This window comes from Leucoraja erinacea, chromosome 22 (assembly GCF_028641065.1).
Source record: "Leucoraja erinacea ecotype New England chromosome 22, Leri_hhj_1, whole genome shotgun sequence".
In the NCBI taxonomy this organism is placed as follows: domain Eukaryota; kingdom Metazoa; phylum Chordata; class Chondrichthyes; order Rajiformes; family Rajidae; genus Leucoraja; species Leucoraja erinaceus.
Genome location: NC_073398.1, coordinates 24607840 through 24630404, shown reverse-complemented (window position 1 = coordinate 24630404; position 22565 = coordinate 24607840). Strand labels below are relative to the sequence as shown.

Genomic DNA, 22565 nt, shown 5'->3' with positions numbered 1-22565 from the left:
GGTTGGTTTTCAGACAGATGGAACTCAGCAAGAAGTGGTACTGCTGTAGCTCCAAACTGAAGACAAAATTGTTCATTTGCTGTTGCCCTGATTTTTCATCTTTCTTTAGTAACATGATCTCTCAAATCACTATGCTGTTCCATGTTATGAATAGGAACTGGGCACATTAGGCAAGCTGCAGTTGTAAAGGGAGAGTATGTGAAAAGACTGGCAGCAAACAAATAACAAGCCAAATATATTTTGGAGCCATGTGAACAGGAAAAGATGTTCAATTGGAGACAAAAAATTAAATCTACTCATGGAGGTCAAGGTACTAAATGAATAGTTTACATCAGTCTTCAATGAGGAGAATGATTCTGCGAAAGTTTCAGCAAAGGAAGATGAATTAAGATTTCAGGATAGACAAAAAATGAACACAGGAAGTTTGGGAATTGGCTGGGTGCACTTAAAGTGGGCATTTATTCTGGCCCAACTGCAATGCATCCCAGATTAGTGAGGGAGGAAATTGCAGACTGACGTCATAATCTTCCAAAGATGCTAGGGTGGGACATGGGGAATAGAAAATTGCAAATGTTCAGAAAAGGTGGCAAAATTGATCATTTCGATGTACAAGTTGATTAGAGGAACTAAGTAGAGATTGGTTAACAGCAAATTCCATCATTCTTTGATGTAGAGGATAGGCAAAATGAGAGAAATGTGGCACGTGAACTTCTAAAAGCATTTGATCAGGTGTCATGTAATAGGTGTCATCAAGACTGAAGATTATGGAATAAAAGCAGCTACAGCAGCATGGAAATTGAATTAGCTAAAGAGCAAGTAGTCGTGAAAGGTTATTATGAGGTGGGATAGAAATGCATGGTTGTGATCATTATTTTTATCTTAAACTTGGGTGTCTGTTCAGTTTCTAACTTTGATGATGATCCAAAAATCTGAAGGTGTAATGAATGCTTGAAGAAGGATCTTTGGCCCACTCGATCGAGGCTGATCATAAAGCAATCGTCTATACTAAACTCATTTAGGAGCACTTCATCTCAAGCCTACTCAATAATAGATCTCGTGGAGATGTAGGCAAACATGTGGAATGGGTGGGTAGATTAGAAATAGACAATAGACGCAGGAGTAGGCCATTCAGCCCTTTGAGCTAGCACCGCCATTCATGGCTGATCACAAATGTCATGTTTTTCATGTTGGAAGGAAGGATGAGAAACAGCACAGCGCTAATGGCGTGCAAAGACATAAATCTAGGGTTATATACAAGCATACTTCATGGAAAACCTTAGGACAGATTGACAGAATGAAATGTGATCCTGGGGTTTATAAATAAAGGAGTAGAAAACAACAACATGGATGTCATGGTGAACTTTTATGTACCAGGGGTTGAGCAATCACTGGGATGGTATGTGGATACATGGAATTGCAGATGCTGGTTTACCAAAAAAAGACACAAAATGCTGGAGTAATTCAGTGGTACCTTTGGAGAAATGAATAGGTGATATTTCAGGTCAGGACCCTTCTTCGGACTGGGGTAATATGTGCAGTTCTGGTGCTACTTTAGAAAAGATACGAACACTTTAGGGAAGATGCCGAAATTATTTATGAAATGTTTCCAAGTATGAAGGGTTTCAGCCTTTTGGATAGATTGGAGATGTTGGGCTGGTTCTCTTGGGAACAGATCAAATTACAAAGGAATATGGTAAAGATTCTATTATCTTGCACCATTCTGCTGTTTTGCATTCAAATTTATTGTTGTCTTTATCATTACAGTTTAATCTATGAGCTTCATGTGAGCAAGGAATTTAATTGCACCCTGATGTGTATGACAATAAATGGAGTATGGAGGGGTGGGTGATGAGTGGATAGAGGACAGGAAAGGAAGTAGACAATGAGAGCAGGGAACTGGAAGCAAATAAATGTGTGGGTGGGAGATGAGAAGGAGACGGGAGTGTTTACCTGAAGGTTTAGAATTTGGTGTCCATGTTGTTGAGCTGTAGGCTATCCAAGAGAATATGAGGCTTGGTTAGCTACAGCAATCATAACCACACAGCACAACCCAATGGAATGAACATTGAATTCTCCAATTTTAGGTAACTTCTACAAACGCCACTATTTTTCCCCCCCCTCCTTTTTTTTTTCTCTCCCCCCCCCCTACTTTTTCTCCCCACTCCCACTGACCCTTGGCTGACCTTGCACCAGTTCCTCCACGCACCTCCTCCACTCTATGTTCACTAACTAGCTTCACATTTTTCCAAATACGTATCCCCTTGGGCTCTCGCCTGTTTCTATCCAACAAACTGCCTATAGGGGAACTTACCTGACCTGAGGTCATCTGTTTGCTGGCCATAATTTGTCCTGCCTCTTTGCTTCCAATCCCCCCCCATCCTACTACAATCAGTCTGAAGAAGGGTCCCAACATCACCTATCTATTTTCTCCAGAGATATGTCCTGACCTGCTGAGTTACTCCAGCATTTTTTGTCAATCTTTGGTATAGACCCTCATCATCAGTTCCTTTTTGTTATGGAATACGAGGCTATTCTTCCAGTTTGTGTGTGGCCGTACACTGGTAGTGTAGTAGGCCCAGGACAACCAGGTCAGTACAGAAATTTCCATTCCAGCATCTGTTGTCTCTTGTGTCTGCTCGTATCTGGTTAGATAAAATAGTCGTGCATGTGTGCAAATGACCTAGCCAACAAATCCAAAAAGGGCTGAGAAGTGTCAAATAACCCACAACGCAGCAGTACTAAACAATTAGTTATTTTTACCCACCCTCGATATTTGATAGTGTTCGTATTATTAAATCCCCCAACCGTATTCTGTCTGTCACCATAAGCTAGAAATGAGATTCCCAAGAGAAGATCTAAGACTGGGGAGCCTGTGTTAAGTGACTCCTGGTGCCCCAAAATTCTTTTAACCATCCGCAAGGTGTGCATCAAGACAACAAATGTCTGTTCCCTTTTCAGTTGCATGACTTGAAAACAGTACAAAACCATTTTAAACAACGAGGCTCGTGTAACAGATGTGAATGTGTATAATCAAGCAAGGGATGACTATTTGAACTGAGAATTTGCTGTTGTTTGTATTCTTCAAATGCTTTGGTTATGATGAATACAGCCCAGAATGTTTCCAGCACTAGATTCTGACCCATGTGGTTACCAGATGGCATTCCAAGAGCTTTTAAAAAAAAAACATACTCCACTGTTTGATCTTTTGGGATCAGGGGGGCATAGGAAGGTTGGGAAAAATAGCTTGATAATTTGAATACTGCTTTGTTTGTACAGTAACCTGTTTCAAGGCCGAGGATGTGCACAAGATTTCTAATAAATGTTGTGCAGCAATCTTCACAGCAGGCGTGGATGATGCTGATGCTGATGTTGATATTCATACAGGAAGTGTGGGGTGCCCTATTAAGAAAGGAAATAATAATGGGCTTATAGGCTTTGCCAGTGGATGGATGAGCGCATGGAGAAGAAGTGTTTATCAGACTGTTAAAAGAGAGGAAATTGGGGAGTGCTGACTATAATTTTTCAGTCTTTCCTGGCAACAGGAGTCATGCTGTAAGGTTGGAAGACTGCCAACCTTGCCTGTTGTTTAAGCGAGAAGGGGAAGAGATAAACTGAGTCATTACAGGCACGATTGTTTAACTTCTGCGGTAGACAGATGATTGAATCAATTCTCCAACGTAATCCATTTGCAAAGGCACAAATTAAGAACTGTCAACAAAGAAATTAGTTGTAGCTCTTCTCCTTCCTATTTCTGATGAAGGTTCTTCAATTTGAAATGTTAACTTTGTTTATTTTTTCTACAGATGAAGCCTGGCCAGTTGAGTATTGCAGCATTTTATGATGACAGAACAATATATAACGCTAGTTAGACCACAGCCTGGGCTGCTCTTTTTCAACTGGCTGTGGACGTGATTAGCCAAATTACTTCTCTTTAATGTTGTGATTTTTCTGATTCTATCAGCCAAATCATTGTTGGATTTTGAATCCTCCTCCGCAATTTTGCATCCTATCCGTTTCTCCTAAAATTTAGCTCACAGGAGGATGTGAGAAACTTTCTTGCAGAATCAAGGAACTACAGCGACTGGTTAATACACAAAGGGATGCCAAAGTGCTGGAGTAACTCAGCAGGTCCGTCTGAAAAAGGATCTCAACCTGAAACATCATCTAACCATGTTCTTCACAGATGCTGCCAGACCTGCTGAGTTACTGTAGTACTCCAGCACGTTGTGTCCTTTTGTGAGAAAAATATTTGTCAGCTGTGTTTCTCCATTACTTGTCACTAGTTAAGTGTAGGGAAAGATTTTCCTTAGAGCCAGGTCCACTTCAAACTTGAATCCTTGTCCCAAATGAAACCCCTAAGGTCGGTACAGTCGTGTACCTGCACCATTTAACTAGTATGTATAACAGTTGCTCCCGCTGGAGCACGAGGGGAGGGGGGTTATCATAAAGATGAACTTTGGCTTCTTTTGTATTTAAAAACCTGTATTATGTCGCACTTTAAAAAATATCTTAAACAAGTAATTCCCAATGATTGATTAATTTGAACAACAGGGAGTATTGACTAGACATAAGTGATGACTATTTTTGTCCTTTGCAAAATTTCAGTGATAGGAAGAATTTTGGCAGGGCATTGCACTTTCTGTTCTCTTTCAATAATGCCCTATTATTTTTCAGGTTTAACAGCATTTTTGCAAAAACCTAAACCTGTTGGCCTGATATTGGCAGTGGAGAACAAGGAGGAATTTGTAATTAAGAACATGACCATTTGGATTTCTGAAAGGAAAATCCGGATTCACTATTCTGCATTATTGTGGGGTGGTCCGGGGGAAGATGGCAGGTGGTGTGGGGTCCGTTCTGGAGGCATCTAATAAAGTGGATGCAGGAAGCCAAGGGATGTAGTATATTTGGAATTTCGGAATTTGACGTTGAGCGTGTTAGTGTGGATTGAGACATGATTATCAGAGAATAGGAATAAACTGGTGTTTCTCAGGTTGGCATGGAAATGTGGGGAGCACTGCAGGGAGCACATCTGTTCATAGTCTATGTTGACTTCTGATTGAAGAATCAAATTTAAATTTCCAAGTTTCCTGATGACAATTAGTAGGCAGGTGAGAGGTGATGTTAATGCAGGGATATTTGGACAAGGTAAGTGAGTGGGCAATGATGTGATAGTTGGAGAGAGCAATGTAAGGTGATCCACTTAATTAAAAAAAAAATAGAAATGCTTAGTGTTTTTTAAATGGTAAGAGTTTGGGAAACGTTGACACTCAAAGTGATCTGGGTGTCCTTGTACACAAGTCACTGAAAGCTAACATTTTAAGGATAAGGGGGAAACAGTTTAAGGATAAGGGGAAATTTTTTAGGACCAAGATGAGAAATACATTTTTCACACAGAGTGGTGAATCTCTGGAATTCGCTGCCACAGAAGGTAGTTGAGGCCATTTCATTGGCTATATTTAAGAGGGAGTTAGATGTGGCCCTTGTGGCTAAAGGTATCGGGGGGGGGGGGGGGTATGGAGAGAAGGCAGGTACAGGATACCGAGTTGGATGATCAGCCATGATCATATTGAATGGCGGTGCAGGCACGAAGGGCCGAATGGCCTACTCCTGCACCTATTTTCTATGTCTCTTTGTAACATGCAAATTCCGCAGATAACCAAGAAGTCAAATAATATCTTGGTCTTTATTGCTGGAAGATTTGAGTCCAAGAGTAAGGTTGTCTTACTAGAGATACCGCACTTTGGCGAGACCACACCTGGAATATGTATGTATTTTTGATCTCCTTATCTAAAGATGTATGTACTTGCCATAAGTGAATGCTGTGAATATTTATCAGACTTATCCTTGGGATCACAGGTCTGTCATATGAGGAGCGATTGAGTAGGCTAGACTGTTCTCTAGAGTTTAGAATAATGAGAGGTGACCTCATCATAATGCACAAAGTTCATAGAAGACATGGTTACAGTGTCAACATAAATGTTGGGCCACATAGGGCTGTAATGCAGAGACATTTCTTCACTCAAAGAGTGGTGAATTTCTGTAATTCTATCCTGGTTGTCTGTGGAGGCTCAATCATTGCACTCAAAATTGAGATCAATAGATTTCTGGATATTAGAGGAATCGAGGGATATGGGGAAAATGACAGAAATTGTGTTTGGGGTAGAAAGTGAAGTTGAATGATGGAGCAAACTCGAGGGACCAATTTAACAATTCCTTCTCGTATTTCATGTGTTCCTGTGTAAAGAGAGATTTTGTTCAATGTACCGTGCTAATATCTACAACTGCTAACAATGCAGAAAGCCCTCAACACCAGTGTCCACCAGGTCATATGTTTGAGATTATAAGCAATGCTGAATGATGCGTAAATAAATGATTTATTGTACAAATTACTAGCAACTTCACTTAACAATACTCCTTTTTATTGTTGCAAACATTCAACAATCCAGTCCAGGCCTTGGCTTGCACCACGCTGTGACAAAGTCGTGATTATTCACTGAACACAATCAATGAAATGCTTGTACGATGTTCCCTTTGGTAGATTTTAGTTTATTCATATCACTTTGCATTCGCCATTTAGAAACCTTTATCATTCCCCATCAAAGGAAATATTTGCTTTGGGGTTTGCTCTGTGTGTTTTAAGCAAGGCTGCTTTGGAAACAAGCCTGAATAATTTAGTATTCTACAATAATGTACTCAGGATTCTTTGTACCATTGCCACAATGGGCATTTCCCATATATAGTAAAACTGACTTAATTCCTTTTTTGGTACGTTCCTGAGTGAGAGACACTGAATAAAAGATATAGTTTGATACATCGACGGATAGTAGTCGGAGTTCTTGGCATAGCTTGTACGCTCATCATTATGGTCGGAAGTTGAAAGTGCAGTGTTTTGTAGTGACATGTAGTTGGAATGCTGTACTAATGCGAAAGACCAATCGGAACCACCGTCAGGGCAGTGTAATGGCAATAACGTTACCGCTTTGACTAATTTTAAAGGTTTTTGATTGAATTTGGGTTAATTCTTATAATCAAAGTTCAATTGTGCATTGTTTTTACTTTTATTTGTCCACGAGGCGTGAAACATCCACTGGAGAGGCAATCCCTAATCCACTGAAAGTTTACTGTCTTTTAGAGACCTGAACACAAGCAAATAGGAGCAAGAATAGGTCATTGGGACCCTAAAACTTGCCTAATCATTCAATACGATCATGGCTGATCTATACTGACCTCTTTTATGCCAGTTCTCCATATCCTTCAATTAACTTCACCTTAAAAATATCTAATGATATGGCTTACACAATCCTCTGGGGCAGAAAATTCCAGAGATTCACTACCCTCTGAATGAAGATGTTTTGATACATCTCGGTTTTAAATGATTAGCACATATTTTGTAGCTATGTCCCCTTGTTTATGTCTCTCCCACAAGTGAACATATCTTGACATCTACGTTGACAGGATTATGTGTGTTTCAATATGGTAATGGAATTCATTTGATCCCACACTGCCTATTTCTGACACAAGCCTCTTTTTTTAAATCAAGGTACTTGGGGGTGGGCAATAATTAATTGCCATGCTAGCAATGTCCGTAGAATAACCTGGTGTCACACTACATTTTGTAGATACAGGTGCACAACCTTTTATCCGAAAGCCTTGGGACCAGACACTTCTCGGATTTCGGAATTTTTCGGATTTCCGAATGGAAGATTTTTAGCATAGATTAGGTAGGTAGAGCGGGCGACTTGAAAAGTCTGGAGCGGCTGCCTCCTCCCCGGAGACCGGGGAATCATTGTAAATCATTGCTTAAATGTTAGTCAGTTAGTTTGGAGGGATTTTATGTGGTGGGGGGGGGGGAAGGGGGAAACTTTAATTCTTAGTCCCCTACCTGGTCGGAGAGGCGGGGAGCGGGCAATGCCTTACCGGGTTGCCGTGCAGTAAGCTCCGGAGCGCTGTGGCCGCCGACTCCCAACATCGCGGAGCTGGGGGCTGCGGGCGTCCGGCCGCGGGCGGCGCTGGTTGGAGCGCCGACCCCGGCAACTCTACCCCTGGCTGCGCGGCGCTCCAAATCCAGCACCGCCCGCGGCCGGACGCCCGCAGCCCCAGCTCCGCGATGTTGGGAGTCGGCGGCGTCGCAACGCTGGGATACCAGCGGGGAGCGGGCAATGCCTTACCGGGTCGCCGTGCAGTAAGCTCCGGAGCGCTGTGGCCGCCGACTCCCAACGTCGCGGAGCTGGGGCTGCGGGTGTCCGGCCGTGGGCCGCGCTGGATTTGGAGCGCTGCGCAGCCAGGGGTAGAGTTGCCGAAGCTACAACCTAACATTTAAGCAATGATTTACAGATGTTTAAGTGTCTCCCCGGTCTCCGTGGGTCGTTTCGTGGGTCAAGTTTGGCGCCAAGCGCGAGCTTTGGTGTGCAGGCGACATCCTGGAAAAAATGTCCGGTTTTCGGAGCTTTTCGGTTTCCGGAACTCCGGATAAAAGGTTGTGCACCTGTAGTACAAACTGCAGCTAGTGGTGAAGGGAATGGAGATTTAAGATAGTGATAGGTAAGCAGGCTACTTTGTTGTCAATGGTTCTGGAGTGTTGCTCAAATTGCATTCATTGGAGAATATTAGATCACGCTCCTGATTTGTGCATTGTTGATGGCGGAGAGTCTTTCAGTTGTCAGAAGTGACGTTTTTCATTAAAGGATACCCAATTTCCACTCTGCTCTTGTAGTCATGGTGTTTGTATGGCTGTCCAATTGATCTTCTGGTTCACGGTGTTAATTGTGGTAATGTCAAGATGTTGATTGTGTTAATGACATTGAACTCGGCTATTAGTAGTTAGATGCCTTCTTGTTGGCATTCATTTTGGAGGAACAAATATTACTTGCAATTAAACTCTACATGAATGTTATCTAGGTCTTACTGCATACAGGTGTAGACTGTTTCATCGACTGAGGAGTTGTATATGGCTTGAACATTGTGCAATAGCAGTAAACATCTCCAATGATGACTTTATGGAAGAATGGTTATTGAGGAAGCTATAGATGTAATTGGGCCTGGGACACTGCTCTGAGATTTTCCTGCATAATGTCTTCGGGCTGGATTGATTGACCTCCATTAACTGCTGCTATCTTCCTTTGTCTGAGGTATGAATCCATTGTATATTTCCTCCTCTTTAATCCAGTTAACTTCAGATTTACTGTGCCTCCTCGATGCCGCATTTGGTTTAAAAGCTGCTGAAATGCCTTTGCAACACCTCTGATATACAGATCTTTGATCCATATGCAAACTAAAGCTATGATGAAGCCTGCATTTCTGTTACTGAAAAAACCCAACACTGGATTTTGATGAATAGACTCACGCTAGGCATGTAGCTTTTTGTTAACATTGTCAAGAACTTCCAGCACTTTGATTGAGAGTGGCCCGGTTGGCGATTTATCAGACTATGTTTCTTTTGCTTTCCACCATTAGAACCTGGGCAATTTTCCACATTATCAATGAGATGCCAATTTTATGACTGTTACTGCTTGGCTAGACACCTGCTCACTCTGGACTGCAAGTCTTCAGTACTGCAGCTGATGTGTTGCCTAGTCTCAGTCTTTGTTCTATCTGGTACTTTTAGCCATTTAAATGCCATATGAAGTGAATTGGATGGTTCTATGTGATGATGGGGATCTTGAAAGGAAGCCAAGATGGATCATCTGTTTGGCAGTATGGACTGAACATGATTGTGCATGCTTCAGTCTTGGTTTAACACACAGGCTGGATTCGCCATCATTAAGGATGATGATATTCTTTAAAGCTGCCTCCTGATACCAGCTATTAATTAGTCACCATGATTCATGACTAGATATGATTATACTGTTGGGTTTTGATCTGATTTGGTGGTTGTGACTTTGCTTAGCTCTGTCCACTATTTGCTGTTTCTACTGCTTAGCACACAGAATTACAGCCTCACCAAATTGGCACTTTATTTTTAGGTAGCTTGGAGCACTCTTTCTTGAACCACTGTTGGATGCTTGATGGGGACAATAGTCAAATGTGTTTAATTGTTATATGCACCATCCGGAATAATGAAATTCTTGCTGAGATTTTGCAGACACATTCACGTAACAACACAAATGTACAATGAACAATTGCATAATAAATTATCAGTTATGCTTGGTAACCAAACCATAAATGTGTAAACTGAAGTATGTAGTGCAACTTTACACAAAGTCCATAATGATTTTGTACTGAGCTGGGTTTGTGGTGGTGGTTGTGCAGTGTGGTGCAAGAACAAAGTGGTCGATGGGAAGAAGCTGATCGTGAATCTGGAGGAAATGATTCTCAGACTCCACTCAAGACTGTGGGTTGTGACTTATCATGGAGGATGCTTTATTGCCTACCCTCACTGAATGTGATCTATGGGTCCGCAGGTCAAGGATTCAGCATCAAAGAGGGTTGCTGACTCCTAGGTGCAAGAGTTTGAAGATGAATTTGGTTGTGATTATGGTGTGAAGGCAAAGCAATAGTCAAGAAACATCAGCTGACATCAGTGCCCTCCATAATGTTTGGGATAAAAACCCATCATTTATTTATTTGCCTCCGTTTCCACAATTTAAAATTTGTAATAGAAAAAAAATAACATTTGGTTAAAGTGCACATTGTCAGATTTTATTAAAGGCCATTTTTATACATTTTGGTTTCACCATGTAGAAATTACAGCTGTGTTCATACATATTCCCCCCATTTCATGGCACCATAATGTTTAGGACACATGGCTTCACAAGTGTTTGTAATTGCTCAGGTGTGTTTAATTGCCTCCAGTCATGTTTAGTATTGGTATAAGAGAGCACTCAGCACATAGTCTTTCCATCACTGTGTATAAACACTGCTGTAATTTCTACATGGTGAAACCAAAATGTGTAAAAATGGCCTTTATTAAAATCTGACAATGTTCACTTTAACCACATGTGATTTTTTTTCTATTACAATTCTCAAATTGTGGAGTACAGGGGCAAATAAATAAATGATGGGTCTTTGTCCCAAACATTATGGAGGGCACTGTAGGTGTCCTTGTTATCCAGATGTTCCAGAGATAAGTGTAAGGTCAAGATAAAGGCATCTGCCAAGGACCTGTTGCTACAGTGTGCAAACTGCAGTGGATCAAGGCTATCTGGGAGGTTGGAGTTAATCTGCCGCCATGACCAGCCTCTCGAAGCAATTCATGGGGGTGGATGCTAGAGCCACTGGACGGTAATCATTAAGGCACGCTGCCTTGTTTTTCTTGTGGATGGTTGCAGTCATGTTGATTTCAGTTGCTGATGGTCCACAGTTTTGAGCTGCCAGATCAGTAGTAAAATTATTGTCAAGGAAAACAAAAAATGTGATTGGTGTGAAGATGGAACCTTCTCTTCAGAGAGGCTCGGCAGTGGCCACTTCTACCATTTTCCAACTGAGGAAGGTGATGATCAATACTTTTTTGGCCATGTTAGACTTGATATTGTGACATTTCATGAGGAATGGAATTAATATTGAGATTTTCAGGACAAAGGTTGTGAGACACCAGTCCTCAGGTGTTTGTAGGTGGAAGTGTGTAAGGTAAATTGAGCTGGAAGTCCTTTTTGCATGCATTGTGCTCTGTTAGGGTCATGGGTCTGATTAATTTAATTCAGTTTTAACTTTAATGTTGCTTGATATACAGTTTGAGGATGGTTATGTTCATCTCCCCTAAAGCGTGGTGGCCAGATGTGTGGTTGAGTAACTTTTTAATGGTTTATATGACTTTCTAACTCTTGACATTTGTAACATCTGCCTCTTAATAGTGAACCCAAGGATTGCAAGTGCTTTATTGTCCTTCTTAGATGTTTCTCAAGCAGTCTCTGGTTTCTCTCTTAAGGGTCTGTCCCACTTATGCGACCTTTCCAGGCGACTGCTGGCACCTGAGATAGGCCGCTGAAATTTTCAACAAGTTGAAAATTCAGCGGTGACCAGAAAGATGCTGCAGGCTGTATGGAAAGATGCTGCAGGCTGTATGGTCATGAGAGGTCTCCTATGGCGTGAGAGGTCACGTGTGACATGTCCCCAGGGGTCGCCTCCTATGGCGTGAGAGGTCACGTGTGACATGTCCCCAGGGGTCGCCTGTATGGTCGTGAGAGGTCTCCAAAGAATCGTAGCGTCTTTCTGGTCGCCGCTGAATCTTCAACATGTTGAAAATTTCGGCGACCTATCACGGGTGGCGGCAGTCGCCTGTAAAGGTTGCGTAAGTGGGACAGGCCCTTTATGCTCTTTTACCTTATGCCGAAATGTATTAACTCGTACTCTTCTGTTCTGAATTTCCTTTATTTTAACTGCTCATCTGTTCAGCCCATCTCTGCTCTTGACCAAACAAAGAATCCAGTTACACTTTTGAAAAAAAACCATGTTCGGAAATATCAGCATTCTTACGCATACCTAATATAAAAACATGACAAAAAGCAGCAGAGAAACATTATTAACCTTTTGTTGGTTCCATCTATTTTTGCATGTCTACATGCTCAAGTACCTTGTGTTTTGTTGGCATTTGACAAAGCTGGAGATCCATCAAATCTGTACCAAAGCATATGCCCATTTGTCCAATTAGATACTGTTCAATTAACAGAATTCTGTGAAAAGCCTTTGTATAGGCTAGATCTGGGTGATTTAAGTATTTATAAATCTCTGTTGCAGATGATACCACTGTCAGCAGCTCTGTTTGAGACTCAGTGTTGCATTAGTTTTAAAATTCCTTGTAATTGTTTTGATCACTTGCCATTGTTTGAGCTGACACCCAAGTGCCTCATATTTCAAAAAAGGACAAGTTTTCTGTCCTCTACACCGTTCCCATGGAGAGAAGACTTGTACTGAAAGGAGAAAGAAATACTAGAAGAGAAGACAAAGATTTTGAAATGTTCACTCATAAAGAAAAATCCTTGGAAGAAAATAATGTGGAAAAATATACAAAGTGCTTTGAAAGATAATGGTAAACACTTAGAAAAATATGAAAATATTGAGAAACACTGAAAATATTGAGCAATAGGTGGGTAGCAATTAGTGGAGAGGGAAATGTACTGTTTTATTTAGATATATTGTCAGAATCCATAGCCAGAGATGTGTGTTAACTTGGGAATTCTATTTTCAATGATATCTGACCTGAAGACAATTGGATCTGGTTGAGTTGCTCTTTTTGAAGTTGAAAATTAGAATCTAATGAGCAATAACCTTGAAAAACAAGATGCTACCTCTGATTAATTGAATTTCTAACTTTTTCAGCCATTTGCAGTGTGACAAATAGTGGGGAAAGCACGTGTCAGGCGCTGTTTTAAAGGGAGGGTGAGAGAGATAGGGGGGCTGTCTTACACCCAGTTTGTCGGGTATTAAAGAGGGTAAAGTTCAAAAGAAAGGCAGCCAAAATGACACGGAGAAACAATGAATTGTGGATGCTGGTTAATACAAAAGGATACAAAGTGCTAAAGTAACCGTGGGTCGGGCAGCATCTCTGGAGAACATGAATAGGTGCATTTCGGATCGGGACCCTACTTCAGACTGACAGAATCACTGAAGAAACCTGAACCATCAACTATCTTTGTTCTCTGACCCGCTGCATTGCTCCAGCACTTTCTTTGTGTCTTAAAATGAAATAAAGGTTCTTTAAGCTGTGGCCAAGAAAAATTAGGAAGGAAAAAATCTGTCATACGGATGACCGTATGTGGAATGCTGCATGCACTCATGATAACACTTTCAAGTTTAAATCATACATATACAAAATCATTGATTTTGTTGTCATAGAGTGATACAGTATGGAAACGGGCCCTTCGACTCAACTTGGCGGGACTGTCGTGTGCTGGGCTTGTACACTCTGGAGTTTGGAGGGATGAGAGGAGATCTCATTGAAACATGTGGGATTGTTGGGGGGTTTGGGACACGCTAGAGGCAGGAAACGTGTTCCCGATGTTGGGGGAGTCCAGAACCAGGGGCCACAGTTTAAGAGTAAGGAGTAAGCCATTTAGAACGGAGACGAGGAAACACTTTTTCTCACAGAGAGTGGTGAGTCTGTGGAATTCTCTGCCTCAGAGGGCGGTGGAGGCAGGTTCTCTGGATGCTTTCAGGAGAGAGCGAGCTAGGGCTCTTAAAAATAGCAGAGTCAGGGGATATGGGGAGAAGGCAGGAACGGGGTACTAATTGGGGATGATCAGCCATGATCACATTGAATGGCGATGCTGGCTCGAAGGGCTGAATGGCCTACTGCTGCACCTATTGTCTATTGCCCGCACCGGCCAACATGTCCCAGCTACACTAGTCCCACCTGCCTGCATTTGGTCCATATCCCTCCAAACTTGTCCTGTACATGTATCTGTCTAACTTTACCTTTCTTAAACATTGGGATAGTCTCCTCTGGCAGCTCGTTCCATACACCTACCACCCTTTGTGTGTGAAAAAGTTATACCTCAGATTCCTATTACATCTTTTCCCCTTCACCTTGAACCCACAGTATGTCCTCTGGTCCTCGATTCACCTACTCTGGGCAAGAGATTCTATGCATCTACCCGATCTATTCCTCTCATGATCTTATACACCTCTATAAGATCACCCCTCATCCTCCTGCGCTCCAAGGAATAAGGACCCAGCCTACTCAACTTCTCCCTATAGCTCAGACCCTCTAGCCCTGACAACATCCTCGTAAATCTTCTCTGAACCCTTTCAAGCTTGACAATATCTTTCCTATAACATGGTGCCCAGAACTGAACACAATACTCTAAATGCAGTCTCACCAACGTCTGATACAACTGCAACATGACCTCCCAACTTCTATACTCAATCGCTGACTGATGAAGGCCAACAAATTGCAGGTGCTGGAGTATAGAGCAAAAAACAAAGTGCTGGTGGAACTCAGTGGGTCAGGCAGCATCTTCGGAGGGAACGTTGTCCATCCATTCCCTCCACAGATGCTGCCTGACCCTCTTGAGTTCCTCCAGCACTTTGTTTTTTGGCCATCTTTGTTATCTATTTTTGGAAACTCATTGTGGTAAATTATATTATGTTGTGTAAACTGAAACAATGGAACATTTTGAAGATTAAATCATGAGTATACCGAACAGCTTATCTGCTTAAAACGAAATGCAAGCAGAGCTGAGAGCAACAGAGTAATAACAAAGCATCACTAATAAACGGTGAAAATGGGAATATAAATTGTGGACTGAAGTGTTGATTTTATGGCCCTCTGTGTTTGCAGCTGAATCGGTATTGGATGTTGCCGAAGGAAAGATACTCAGAGCAGAGATTCCCAAATTATTATTGATGTTTCATATTCTTCATCCCCACAAGTCCAATACTAAACATTGACAAAAATTGATTTTTTAGATATTTCATTCCACCCTTACTAACCACAGCAGAACCATAATTCTCCATCTCATTGAAAATCAGACCATGCAAGCAACAAAACCCAGTAGACTGTTACGCGGAGTGGAGAACAGTCCTGTGATAAGATTTTGAATTTCGAACAATGCGGTGACTTTGTATGGGCTGAGGTTGTTGTGATGGTGGGGAGTTGCAACCGATGCAATACAGTCATTGCTCTGAAAACAGAGGGTTTGTTAATTAGTTAGATGCTGACAGGTTGTTTGCCCTGGCTCTGGAGTCCAGATCTAAACTGATGGTTTCAAGATAAAAGGGGCGTGTTATATTTAGTTTAGGGCTTGAAATAGCAGAGATTTCTTTGTTGGCAATTGTGAATCTTTGAATTTCTATTCCTGAGTGATGCTTAATTGGTCATTGTACTGAAGGATGCAATTGATGGAATTTTGGCACTGTGGGAATCAAGGAATACGAGGATCGGTTGGGTTATGAATTACTGGATGTTCAGATATTCAATCATAGCAGAGCAGGCTCGAGGGACTGGTCTATTTCTGCTCTTGATTTTTTTTTTAGAGGCAAGGTATTTGTCAACAGATGGATGGTAAGTTTAATGGGTTCTCCCTGGAGTTATTTTATCTTGTCATATCAAGGTGTTAGAAGAATTGGGGCCTGCGAAAGCCAGCTGCCTGGAAGCAGGGAATACAGCCAGCCTTAGCTCCACACAGTGTGGGCTCCAAAAGGAAACCATGAAAGACATTTGATTTTTGTGAATAATCGGGATTCTTTGCAATGTATTTCTTCAATTATGGAGTTATCTTGATTTTAAAGATTTCATCTTATCTTATAAATCAGGAAACTGGGAACCATTTTTTTATCTAGTTGGTAACTTTTTTAAAAAATCACTGCATATATCCAGTGCGATTAATGTCTGTATAATTGTTTGAATTGTGGTCGGATAATTGCAAACGCAAGCTGAATTTGAACCTGCATGGAGATAACTGATGTATCATAAATCAAAATTGTTGAATTTTCCATCCATCTGTCAACCAAAGCCCCCATTTTGTGCAGTTAAATTGCTGCAAATGTCAAGGACATGAGCCAACTCCATAGATTGACAATGAGCATTGTCATTTTAATCTTTGTAGAAGAATGAACTGCAGATGCTGGTTTAAATTGAAGGTAGGCACAAAATACTGGAGTTCTCCAGCATTTTGTGTCTACTGTCATTTTAATTTTACTGTTTGTAAATGACCCTGAAGGGGAATTGAATGAAGAATTATTTACAGATTCCTTCATTTCCCACCTATTGAAATCTGTGATGAGACTATCCATTGCGAACTGTGCAACGTTGGGAGAGTCTATGGCCAGAGGGCACAGCCTTGGAATTAAAGGACATATCTTTAGAATGAGATGAGGAGGAGTTTTTTTAGACAGAGGATGACAAATTTGTGTAATTCATTGTCATGGTCGGCTGTGGAGGTCAAGTCATGAAGTATTTTTAAAGCAGAGACTGGTATGTTCTTGACTAGTAAGTGCGTCAAAGGCTACGGGGAGAAGGTAGGAGAATGGGGTTGAGAGAGGAAAAATCAAACGAGGCTCGAGGGGCCGAATAGCCCTAACTTTACTCCTATGTTTTACGGTCTTGTGGTCTAACTTTAATTGGAATCTTAATATTGATGGAAAATGAAGGGGTCAGAGTGCCCTGAAAACATTGGAAGGTACAGTTCAGGAGAAAGGAGTATTTGGAAAAATATGGAAAAAGCAGAAGTTAACTCGGTAATATAAGTTGCTAAAAATATAAATGTAACAGTACGCCATTACTCAGAGGTTGATAAAAGGAGTCTGGATGAATCATAAAGGAGTTTACAGACAGTTTGTGGTAGTCCCCAGGTGTACCAATGCCCTGATGTGATAAGTTTTATTGCTGTTGAATCCAAAAATTTGCATTGTCTTTATTTATTATGGACTTTGACTAATACTTAAAATAGCCTGTTAAACTGCCTCATGAACTTTAGTTTAATGAGCTCGTATTGTAATAGGAAAGTTGGCCAGTTATTAGATTGCTTTACTGAAAACTTTATTAATTGAACCCAGCCAGGACTATGTACCAGTTCGTGTGACTCATTGATACTTGCCATCTGTGCTCTGTACAGAAACCTAGTAGTGAATGATGATGACATTGTTCGTTGATAATTTAAATTGAAACCCGTAGGAGTCGATAGCGTGCAATATGCAGATAGTAGGAACATTCCAAAAGATTGACGATAAACCACTTCAACTTCCAAAGAAACGAGTCTGTACTATTTCAGTGGGGATTTTTTGTTTGTTTACTTTGCCTATCGTCTCTCATTCCAACAAATTTGTGCCAAAACATGTGCCTTTGTAATGAGGAAATAAGTTAAGGCCAAACAAGTTCATTCCGCAGCTGGACACACGAGTAGGCAAAATGAATGAACTGACATTGTCCTTTCCCTGGGTAGGGTCGGCTCAAACTAGAGGCCACAGGTTTAAGGTGAGAGGGAAAAGATTTAAAGGACCCGAGGATCAACCTATCCAAACAAGAGGGTGGTGTGCACATGGAATTGGCAGAGGCCACATGGCTCAGGCATGTTCAATTATGGCATTTAAATGAAATGTAGCTAGCTACATGAAAAAGAAAGGTTTGGAGGGATATAGGCCAGGCTCAGGTAAGTAGGACTAGCTTGGTTAAGCAAACGGCAAGGATGAGTTAATATTTAGAAACATTATAAATAAAGTGGTTTCCAAGCTGTATATATCTATGACTCAAACTTCTGAATTACCCTTGCATTTCCACATTTCTCCAAATATTCTTCACTCTTAATGCACGTTGTGAGCAACAAAACCAATGCACAAATTTGGAAATAATTAACATGAATCTGTGGCTCAAATTAAATAATAAAAGGTAACCCGTTTTTCCTGAAATATAGTTAAAAATACAAAAAACATGTGATTTGTAATGTTTTTAAATATGTTTATAATTATTTTTTAAAGTAGTAGCTTGCCCTCCACGTGTCCTCTCAAGTTTGTTAACTGTAAGATTAATTGGATTCGGATCCTGTGCCAGGTTTCCTCATTAAATCCAATCTTGCATGTGTTATACAATATGTGGGTTCAATTCTAGGGCTTTGGGTGGCCAGTGACTCCATTCAGATCAGCTGGTCACAACCAGCACAATCCAGCCCATTCTGCAAAGCACTGCACCTAGATCTTGTGTGCTGTCTAGAGAGGCCTGTTCAATCAAACCACGATTTGTATTCTAAAGTTTCATGAATCTATTCTTTGTATGACACGGTGGCGCAGAGGGAGAAAGATTTAGAAGGGGGATACAGGTAGCAAATAGGCTTTCCTCTCCGCAGGAATTCATCTGTAGCTGAGGGTGAAATAATAGTCTTTAAGCTTATAAATTTAAAAAGATGTAGATGTAAATCATATTTCTGCTTGTGGAAGACCAGAAATAGTCACAAATATAAAAATAATCATTAATATAAAAAGAAAATTCTAAAACTACTCAGCAGGTCAAGGATCAACTATGGTGGGAAAAGTTATGGTGGGTTAGCATTTTAGGATAATTATCTTTTATTAGACTATTCATCCAATGGGGAATCTCAAGGAGAAACTCAAATGGTAAAAAAAAAAAAAAAAGTGGAAAATGCAAATGCAACGAGTGATTAAAGGCATTGAAGAGGAAGGAGAAAGGAATGGAAGGAAGGTTATACTGGTGGAATTAGATGTAGAGGGTGGGAGAAGATTCCCACAATACCAACATTACAGTTGGGCTCCTCTTTCTATGCTGTACGGTCAATGGAATATTGCAACTAATCCTGTTAAGTTTCACTTTCCATTTATTTTATTTTCACACTGGGACTTTGATTTGACATTTAATTGTGTCGTGGTGGAGAAATGTACATCAATGAATTGTTAACACTTGGAAAATTAGACATTTCTAAATGGAACTTGACAATGTCATGTTTCTATCCTAATGTTTTGGTAGGCAATGGATGCAAGTGCCATCGCCAGGTGTAGTCACCTGATCCAAGCATGGCGTTTCCCAAACTAGGCATTCGATCAAAATCCCGATCAGAGTATGAACCGTTCCCATTATTTGTATTGATCACATTCCTGGCATAGTTTAAGCCAACCTAAATTTCACCTGAATATGACAATTTTTAGATTAATTTTATATTAATTATGTTCCTTAATTTTATGAATAGTATATTTTCCATTGATTATCTCAGATGTTTATAGAAATCATTATCCAATCAGCATATTTCGCCAGACATGTTGAATTGTGTCATTGGTCCTCATTACATCCAGTCTTCATTTTGATCAGGAGAAAATTGATATTTCAATGACCATCTGGAAGAATCCCCCAGCAGCTGTTGCTCATTGTCGAATTGCCTGTTCCCTTTGAATGAGAAGGCCTTTGTGCAATAAAATGGATGGCAATTTCCTGGACACTGGAGATTACTTATGACCTACCATCATCTGACAGTTATTGCTGTTTCTTGAATATTGATTTTATGTTTTGAAAGTCCGCATGGCTTTGCTTGATTAAAAGACTGCCCACAAAACTCACCACAATATCTAGGCTAAAGGATGTAGATTTTATTGTCAGGCTGGTCGGGATGAGGATAGGCCCCATGCCACTCCAGTTCAATATGGTTAGAGGATCATTCCCAAGAGTTCACGTTCACTAGTACCATTTCTGTTGTGTGTGTGTGTGTGTGTGTTTATTCCTAATGCTGTCAAATGTATCATTTCATGGCGTTGCTATTGTATTTTCCCATAAAATTTCCAAAGAATTGCTTGCAACAAAATCGCCTGAGACTAAGTTCACATTTTCTTATTTTCTCTAACTGTGAGACGGAAATATGAATGTGACAAATTTTAATTCAGATTTTCATACTTTCTTGTTTTGTCTTCTAGGAGGTTTGTTACCAAAGTGGTCATATAATATCACTGATCTCCAGTAACTCCAGAACAGACTTGCAACACAAGCTCAACATCGGGACGTTAAGGCTAGTTTAGAGGTATGCGCGTTATGTTTTGACTGGCTGTTTCATTTACAGAGTCCTGCTAACATATTGTTCTGGTTAAGAGCCATTAAGTATAGAATGATTGATTACCTACTCTATATGGTGTGGAGCTAAAAATAGAGCCGTATCCAGGAGAGTGAAACAACTTCATTTATCTGTAGTTTAATTGATTGTTATGATATGTTCTGCATAACCTATAGTGCATTATTCATGTTTGTCTATTTATTCTGGTCTGCAAACATTTATAATAGGATGAATAAATAATTCTACAAAAAATAATGCCTCTAAAGAAAGAAGCATTGGAGAAGCTGCTAATATCAATTAGCTGTTATAAAATCCTTGCTGCTCATCCAGATCCATTCTTCCATTTCAAAATGGAAGAAAACTGACTCTAATGAAGAGCAGACAGATAAATGGTCTTGCATCTTCATTTATGTTAAGGAAGTCATACCACAGTTTGTTGTTTATTGTAGATTCCATTCTACTGCTGCCGTGACCATGGTGCACTTCAACAGCTTTTGCTATTTACTGTGTCCTGGTGAAAGAACGATTTTTCCATAACAAAATAGAATGGAGGAAGTTGACATGTGGCATAGACTATATTGAATTTATGATGTTTATCAAACATCATATGTAAACAACCTACATGTTATTTGAGCATAAAGTACTCTCTTATTCCTTGTGCTTTTGAGGTGTCGGGATGTGGACAATCTCCAAGATCTTGGCCCAGATGGATTTGGGTTTAAGATATTTCTGGGATTGGGGTTGGGGCATGAATGGGAGGCAAAGGGACTGAGGTAAAGAATTAGTAACTTGGACGTGGGTGACTTGGTGGATCTGAGTACATTATTTTGGATAATAAAAATGAAGGAAGTTGGAATAGCGGGAGTCAATTAGAGGTTTGGGAATAGCATGGACAAATGGGCATTAGGTTTGGAGGAGAGGTTGACGGATTGATTGCGGGTTGGGACAGATGGCTGAGGATGACTGGTAGAATGGAGATTGGAGGGAATTGGGAGATGGAATGGAAATTAGGTGTTGTGGTTTTAGTGCAGTCTGGGAGAGGGCCCCAATTGATTTTTAAAAAGTATCTAATTGACTTGCTTGACAATTTGATGCTGCTAATAATGGTCACTCAGTCCCAAGTTCTCACAAGATGTCTCAGGAAAAGGATTGTGGGTGATTGGCAGCGCATATGGGAATGATGTTGGGTTCAAAGTGACATGGAGCCAAAAGCACACGGTTACATTTTCAGAGTAAAGTGAAATAATTTATAATTATTATCTTTTTCTGTAGTGAAATTAAATAACTATTTTCAATTTCTGAAATAGACTCCACTGTGCAATTTTCTATTTTGTCAACATTGATTATAATAGTAATATGAATATGCTTTTTGAGATGATTTGTAAAACAAATAAAGCTAGATGAAATTTAAAACTCCAAAATGTATTGCTGATTGAGACCTGAGGACACGATTCAGCCTTTAAATACTGAGGCTATCTGGATAATATAATTGGGTTTATTAAGCTTGCATAAAAATGCAGAGCTAAACCATAAGACCACTGCTAAAGCTTGCTGAAGTAGACCCATCAGAAAAAGAAATTAAGGATTAATGTAACAAAATAAAACAGGAATGATCACATTTGTCTGAAGTTTGATGTTCGAATCATGAAATTCTCTTGCCAAGTATTTATAATGTACTTTTCTAATCAAATGCTGTACTTTAGTTTGACAGTCCTCTTCTAAAATGACAGGGAGGAGAAAGAGAAAATGTCTTTGCAGACACCTCAGGAGATTTGAGAGGGGTGCACGGGCAAGTAATTTGTGATCTGTGCGGAAAGATAACACGATGGAATAACGTGACCATGACACCTTCTGTACCTTAATTCTTGGTGATTTTGATTTATGTAATGTAGTTGAGGGCCAAGTAAATTGGTTTGTTCATTTTGCAACATAATCTTCATGGGTTTATTTGAAAGTGACAACTTTCCTAAGGGATCTGTCAGTGATTGGCTGTCAAAAGGTGAATTTTGTGTTTTCACATCAGCGTCACAGCCAAACAGTGTGGCTTTGAATATAATTCTCAACATCTCTCACTGGTAGAGGTGGTTGTGTGATACTTGGATGTATGTCTGCATTATGGTGTCAAATCTGGTTTAAACATTCAATGGC

The 22565-nt window shown here is 40.4% G+C and overlaps 1 protein-coding gene across 6 annotated transcripts in view; it reads left to right on the top strand.

Annotated features, from left to right (window-relative positions):
• LOC129707819 (plexin-B2-like) overlaps window positions 1-22565 on the top strand; it is a 193415-nt gene that overhangs the window by 42130 nt on the left and 128720 nt on the right. For all 6 annotated transcript variants that reach the window (XM_055653188.1, XM_055653183.1, XM_055653187.1 and 3 more), the window contains one exon: window positions 20284-20387. The gene's annotated coding sequence lies outside the window, so the exon portion shown is untranslated. The remainder of the gene's footprint in view (window positions 1-20283; window positions 20388-22565) is intronic.